This window comes from Mastomys coucha, unplaced genomic scaffold (genome assembly GCF_008632895.1).
Source record: "Mastomys coucha isolate ucsf_1 unplaced genomic scaffold, UCSF_Mcou_1 pScaffold15, whole genome shotgun sequence".
NCBI classification, from domain to species: domain Eukaryota; kingdom Metazoa; phylum Chordata; class Mammalia; order Rodentia; family Muridae; genus Mastomys; species Mastomys coucha.
Window position 1 is genome coordinate 87707791 of NW_022196897.1, and position 8002 is coordinate 87715792.

The 8002-nt window shown below is 38.9% G+C and overlaps 1 protein-coding gene across 1 annotated transcript in view; it reads right to left on the minus strand.

Annotated features, from left to right (window-relative positions):
* Trim44 (tripartite motif containing 44) overlaps positions 1-8002 on the minus strand; it is a 106341-nt gene that overhangs the window by 9664 nt on the left and 88675 nt on the right. The window lies entirely within an intron of this gene.

Consider the following 8002-nt stretch of genomic DNA (forward strand, 5'->3'; position numbering starts at 1 on the left):
GAAGGAAATGCAGATCTGTCTATAGAAGAAGGAAATGCAGATCTGTCTATAGAAGAAGGAAATGCAGAAATGCAGATCAGATTTGTCTCACTGGTCCCCTAGGTCTGCAGATCTATTTAGAGCCCTGAGAGAGGTTTGGTCTCTTAGATAGCTTTGGACCAAGTGTTGAGTTTGATCCCTGTGAACCTAGTAACCATTTTCACAGTGGTGCTCCTCATAAGTGTGTGCAAAGCCCTGCTTCTCTAGAAGATTACAACCAGTGTCCTGCTATAGGGAAGTAAACGGATTCAATAAAAAACGCAGAATTCTTTCCTTCAGTCTCTGCCCCAAACTTTGTCTCTGTATTCCTTACCATGGGTATTTTGATCCCCCTTCTAAGAAGGACTGAAGTATCCACACTGTGGTATTCCTTCTTCTTGAGTTTCATGTGGTCCGTGAATTGTATCTTGGGTATTCTGAACTTCTGGGCTAATATCCATTTATCAGTGAGTGCATGCCATGTGTGTTCTTTTGTGACTGGGTCACCTCACCTGAAGTGTGGATCCAGTAGTAGGAAAGCTACACTGGAATGTGGCTATGACTACTAGTAGAAAAAACACACGCTAATCTTCAAGATTCTATTCTAGCACACATAAACAGTAAGTTTCTACACTGGTTAAAAGAAGACCCGGATACATTACAAGCACTCACTATAGGAATGTTATAATTATTTGTTAAGATACTGAGGTAATCACTTTGCTCACATTTTTATATTCAGTTTTCACAGCAACTGTGTAGCAGCAGGGACACTTCATTTTGTAGATGAAGAAAATGAAGAAAAAATAAGAAAGTGTCATCTCAAGGTCCCAGAGCTAGGCAGAAATGCAACTACAAACAAGGCTTGTCTGTTGTTTTTAATACTTGACAGAAAAACTCAGTGATGGTTAGGCCATCCATTAGAAGGCTTGTGAAGTTAATCTCTTGGCATCTACCCAACTAGCTTCTAGCTAATGCCTCAATGCTAAAGATTTTCCAAGGCCCTGGCAGACTCAACACTTCACTTTGGTTAAAATTGCTAGAAAACTTCTTTATGTTATAGAGAATCCCCAATAGACAATAAGACAACAGCTACATTGCTTTTCCCCTTCAGCTTTTACAACTATAGCATGCCTCAACTTTCCTGTTAGAACCTTGCTGGAAGGTAGCCTTTTCCCTCAGCTTGCAGCAAACAGTCATGCAAAAGACCCACCACCAAGACACATGAGAAACAGAATCACTCAGGGGCTTAGAATGGAGCCCCCTCACCCCCCCCAACCAGGTTAATTTCAGTTCTGTCTGTCCAGAGTCTGAAGCACCAATCTTGCTTTTTATTCAGTTCTAGAATATTAGTTTTCAGCTTGGCTCATTTTCTTCTCCTCTGGAAAACTGAATCTAAATTAAACTCAGATAATGTGTCCTCACACACCCAGTGTTCAGTAACAGGCCTAGCACTTAGGACACATTCTCTTGGTAGCATATCCCTCATTTGTCTGCTGAGGTGAAGGTGGAGAAGGTGGATCTTCAAGGCAGAAACTACTTCCAACAGACCTTCTCCTGGTGCTATTAAGTCTATCTATTTGGAGAACTCTTAAGGAAGATAGCACAAGATGCTAGCATTACCTACGTAAGAATATGACCGGGATTCCTGATCAGGCTTGTCATCTGAATTATGTGCCTTTGATAAAGCTATTTAACCTCATTATCCATTATTTTAGTGATCTGTGGAATAAAGTCATCAAATCATTCATTCTTTCAGTGAAAATATTTTTTGTAATATATTAAGCACTTTAATAGGTGCTGCCTTATAGCACGAAAATAACTGACAAGGGTTTGGCTCTCATGGAGCATAATTTCCAATGAGGAAATAATAAGCAAACTAATTGTACTGAGTAGAAAGTACTATGAAGAAAGGGAAACAAGATAGGATAAAAAATGTGTCAGGGCTATTCAGGTAAATGAGAACATAAGTATCAAACAAACAAACAAACAAACAAATAAAAGATGGAAAGTGTTTAACATACTGCCTAATAATTGGTACTCAGCCACATTCAAATCTTTTTTTGTAACTTCTATATTTGTCTTTTTCATCTCACGGTAGCTGAATCCCTACTATGTGCAAATGAAAAAGGAATGAAATATAGTTAAGTACTTCACAGTGTGCAAAAATGTTAAGTAGTCTGCACACCTCAAGAAAAAGAAGTGGTGACTCTCATATAATAAGAAAGGAATGGTTTTATCACTCATTACTGACAGATGGATTAGTACTTTCCAGGAAGACAATGGGGTCAGGAGGGATGCATGCCAGGTGGAGGGAACAGCTTGAATAAACTCTGGAAGATGTGAACCAGCTTAGCATGGTCATGGGGCTGTGAGGAGTGCAGAATAGCTAGAGATAAAGCATGGGAGAGTAGGCTGAAAGTGACTCATCAGCAGCTCCAGGGCTTCTTTTCATGGGTCATGCCTGAAATGTCTCTTAAGATGGGGGATGTAGACAGGAAAGAATAGAAGACAAGAAGGGTGTAGAGCTCCATATGGTGTCTACCACACTGCTAGCACTTCAAAATGTGAACAAGAGCAATGTTTAAAATAGTCAGGCTACATTCTGTGCAACATTCCCTCAAGACAGCACAAACAGATGTTTTAGGAAAAAAGAAAAACAAATACCTAGTGGTAACTCAATATAAACTGCGAGGGGGAGTAGGCAGGCATCAGGCTATGGAAATGTACTTACATGCTCAGGACTGGTCTGAGACTCAGCATCAAAGAGTGTCAAGAGCCAGTAAAGTAATGCTGAGGGTCTGCAATTACAGTTTCTTTCTTCCAAACATAGCCTGGGGTTCCCTTTTTGCCAGAGCCAAATTAACTAGTGTGTCCTAAGGCCCATGTCAGGGACAGTAAGAAAACTGTTTTAATGGGGCAAAGGAATTCTGGGGAGACATACGTGTCTTCTGTCAATAAGTCATAGGCCTCTGTGGAACAACCCCAAGATTCTGAGTAGATGATTTATATAAGATAACTGGGAGTCCCTGTTCTACTGCCTGATTCCTAGTCACCTACCCCCTCTCTTGCAGTAGATATGTTTATTATAAGTTTCTCTAGGAAATGAAAAAATGCTATGAAAACTCTCTCTACTTGTACCCTAATCCAATATTCAAGAAGCTAAGACAGACAGACAGCAGGCACAGAACTCAGCTGAATCTGTAGAGTTTCTCTGTACAGCCCTGGCTGGCTTGCCTCTGCTTCCCAAGTGCTGGTATTTGATGGATGCACACTACCCATTGAAGAACAACTTCTATAGGAGTTTTGCCTACTGGCCTCTGCAGAACTATTTAAAATAATGAAGGCCTTCTATGTTTCTCACATGTCTCATACTCATGCTCTGTTACTTACAGAAGTATCATGTTCCCAAGACGGGTTCCAGTAGTCATCTGAAAAGGTGCCTATAACAACTATTTTCAGCCTATCTTACCAGAGGCTCTTTTCTGGAAGACCACCCCCCCAAACACATGACAACATCAAACAGGGGAGAGGGAGGAGTGAAGAGAGAAACACACATAGAGGGAACTGAACATGCTAGCCTTCCATGTAGTTTGAATTAAACAAAGCCGACTGCTCTGTACTTAAAGTGCTCTGCATACTGGAGGGAGTAACAGATACTGAGTAAGAGACCATGGGAGAAGCATCGAAGGCCTTCATTACTTTCAACAGCTTTGCAGAGGCCAATAAGCAAAAACCTTTCTCTAAGAGTTGCTCTTCAATGGGTGGCTGAAGCACTTGGGAGGCAGAAGCAGGCCAGCCTGCACAGAGAAATGGTCTCTTGAAAAACCAAAACAAAGGGGGTTAAAAGAGTTAACTACCCTTGTTGTATATTTGAGTTGTTCATCTGCCTGAGTCAAAAGTTTGCTGTGGGACTACCGTCATCTAGGTGAGTACCAATGAGTTACTGGGTGAGCCAGTCACAATCACTGAGATGGTGGGATGAAGGTGGATGGACGGACAGGCTTTACTGGACAAAGAAAAATGCCCAGCTTTAAGGGTGCTAGGACTAGTATGTGTGAACAGGGTGCTAAGCACAGGTAAGGATTGTTAAAGACACATTTACTTTCCTCTCAGTTTTTCCTAAAGCCAGTTTTCCTATGACATTGAAATGACACACTTCTATAACTTCAGACTCCATCCAGACTCCATCTGGATCTGTTTATGTTTATTTCAACACAAATCTGGTGTCATGGTATTTATTTATAATACTTATAAAACAGTCACTCTCTGCTGGTCCTACTATAAGGCTCTGCCAGATAGAACAGTACACATACCCAATAAACTACCACGGGACAATGCCTGAGTAAAGCCTAAGTGCCTGTTGAGGCTACCCAACTGAAGGCCATCTGTCACCAGTCTGGATGGCACGCTTCCCTGCTGTCAAAACTTCCAATCTTGCTTTCCAGATTCAAGAGGACTAGCAACCAAGAGAAACAAGGGCTAGTCAATCCGTCCACTTAGTAACTCTCCTGCAAAACTGACGCCCCCCCCCCCAGCCTCAGTTTTCTTGCTTGTGACTCTACGACTATAGCATAGGAAACACTGGAAAATGATCCTTGTTTCCATGAAATGTTAGGAGGACAATGTCCTCCTACAGTAGACATCTACAGCATATTGCTCTGCTCCCTGCTTCCTTAAAAGGATTACAAGAGTCTCGAGAGTCTTACATCTTGAGATCTAACCTGCCTTGTTTAATATAGAACAATGCATTACAGACAGTCTTTATACTAGCATGAGAAGTTAACATAAAATACATAGATTGCTTTGCTTTTCCAACCCAACCCACTCTTAAACATTCTCTGGTAATCTTCACTGAGGCCAGGATAAATGTGGAGGAATGGTTAACAAAAAGGATTTCATGCATCACTTCTAGGAGAAGGGGATTCTTTTGGGGGTTGTTTTTATATTTAAGATTATTTGCTGAGAACAAAGACACTCCTTTATTAAATTATTTTAAGGACCTTAAGATAGATAGATAGGTAGATAGATAAATAAATGTAACAACTCTCACAGTTTAAAAAAAAGCCCCTGGAAGTCTGTTTTTGTTGTTGTTCATTTGGAGAGATGGCTATTTCTCTACAAATTGATACTTTAGGTATCTCTCCAGTCAAATTGCTTATAGTACTAGGGGCCCTAGTGGGCCTAACCCACTGGCGGTTTGTCACAATCATTTGTTAACTGAAGAGAATGGGCAGACAAAGCCCTGGAAAATTAAATGGAATGGAGGCTGGGAACCACTGGTGTATGTAAAAAGCAAGATGATCCTCCTATTTATCTTTTAATTGTTTTAATTGGCATGGATGGGTATGCTTTATATATGTAAAGACTGAGGCTTACAGCTGGAGCCTATATCTGGCCAATTAAAAAATCTATGGTTTTCAAGAAATAGAAAGTGGAGGCTGACTGGATTTTTTGTTAGGCCTGTATCACTAGATCTCATTAATTAGGAGATGGATTGGTGATATGCAAAGCATGGTAGAGCTTCCATGCACCTAATCAAAAGACCTTTCAACCTAACTGGTCTCAAGTAGACTATAATACAATCTCTTTGGTGGATCTTTCTTTGATCTTTTGGTTATCACTTACCAAAGAAAGGGGTATATAAAATAAAGAAAATAAACCAAGTAAACTTTGAGGGGGGTGGTAGTTGTCTTCCTGAATTCTAGTGCCCTCAGCTGTTAAATGTGTCCTATATAACCTATGTAATAGTATAGGTGTGAGCCTAAATAGGAAACCTTACTAAGGTTCTAGCACAGGACAATATATTTTTTTTAAATAAACTATTAATGTAGCCATTGTTTTATTTTAGATTAATAGTTTATAAAGCTCATAGGCTGACATCAGCTTGTTCTCATTCAATAAGTAGTATTTATAGTTGAAAAAACAGTCATGAGTTTTTTCATAGCTAAAACCAAACAAGACAAAACAACTGCAGTGGAAGTACAGGGAACATGGACTAAGAAATAGTCTCATTTTCTGTAGGGCTGGCCCTCTCTCATATGTTTCAATCATTTTAGAGCTGAAGCACTTTGCAAAAACTAGATGTATATGGATGGTCAGGAACATTGAGCATTTAGAAGGTCAAAGACCTTTGGGAAGAATTGATGTAAAGTTTAGAGTCTACAAAGGTAGATTTGTGAGGAACTCTTAACATGGGCATCTTATCAGAAGCAGTATTCAGGCTGGTTTTCAGGCTTCCCTAATAGTTTATTTGAACAGAGAGCAGTGAAATGAGGGAGATTCATGCTGTGACCAAAGTATTCCTGCTCTTACCTATAATGGCTGAAGTCTAAGACTAATAGGAGCACAGACCAAAAGTTTCCTTTGTACGAGTTTTAGTCTTCCTGCAATTCTGATGTAAACTTGGTCTGGTGGTAAATTGCACTTGCCTCCTGTGTTCAGTGCACAAAAACCTGAAGCAGATGCTGCAGGAAGGAGGCAGTTTCCCTCTGTACCTTCATCTCCATGTCCCTTTCAAAAAGGCTTTGTAGGCTGAAAAAAGACCAACACTGCTCACAGCAAAAATAAAATGTTCTTCAAATCACTGCCCTGAGGAAATGGTGAACATTATGGCAGACTGCCCAGACACACAGGTCTCAAATGTTTTTGTCCTCTTGATGGTTCTTCCTACAGATATACCAGTCACCCACTACTTGATCCCACATACGGGAATCAGATTACAATTAAACATTTACTTATTTGCATTTTCTTTTAAGTTTTATTGGATTATGATGAGAAAAGACACATAATTTCAATTTATCTGAATTTGCTAACATTTAAAAACATATTTCAAGTAAACAGAATTACATTACATTCTTCTTTCCTTTTTATACCCCAACTTCTCCCAGAGACCAACCCCCCAATACCTGTAATATCTTTTGTTTTTTTTAGTTTGTCATATTCTTTAAAATTTATAAAATATTATAACAATAAAAATGAATATTATAACAGTTTTGATATAAAACAATCAGTTGAACAGTCTATGTAGATGCTTGTCTACAGCAATATTGAAAATAACATATGTTTCTCTCAATATAAATTTTAAATAACTCCAAACATATTAACTGTATATTTTAAAATAATATATTGCTACTAGTTTTTTTTAAATGAACATAAATAGATAAAGTCTTTTTGTTTGTTCGTTTTGTTTTCAGTAGAACTTAAAATCTTGGTTCTCACTGTGGTATACGCCCAAAATAAGAACAATTTTTAAACACTGGAGTTCACTGTAATAAGGCTGTACTTCAATGACCCTCACATCACCAAAGGATTTTACCTCCATCGTAGCTAAGCTAACAAGGCGTTGACAGTTCTGCTGCACCAAGAAATGAATTGTAGGCACGATTTTTGGATACAGACTTCCTGCTATGGTCAAAGCTATTTGACTTGAGTGATTGTCTTCATTCTCAGCCCACAGAGAACAGGTTACATTCATTTAAGGAATGGTGTGTGTATTAAGATAGTCTATCCAAGAAGTCATTCACCAACTGTTTCAGTGAAGAATGGTTCTTCTTGGAGGGTGGCACAGACATTAGGTGAGGGTAAGAATCTGGTTCATTGGCTGTGATAATTTGGAAAAGCATTCATCTCAGAGAAAGAGTAAGTTATAAAGTCCTCTTCTTCAAAATTGATACAATAAATATAAACATCAAGCAAAACATTCAGTCTCACTCTTTGTTGTTCTCTTACAAGCTACCTCCCAAGTTAATTGTCTATGTTTCTTTTGGCCGTATAAATGATTTTGAAATATGTGAGCTGTTCTGAAAAGAATAGTATAGTGTAAAAACATCAAATAAACAATCCTACTAATAGAGAGGCTGAGATAGGAGAAGCATGATTTCAAAATCATTATGTGGTACCCAGCAAGACACTGTACAAAACAAGCAGAAAGTGTATATGGATTGTACAATATTGAATCTATTTCTCCAATTATCAAATTTGAGAG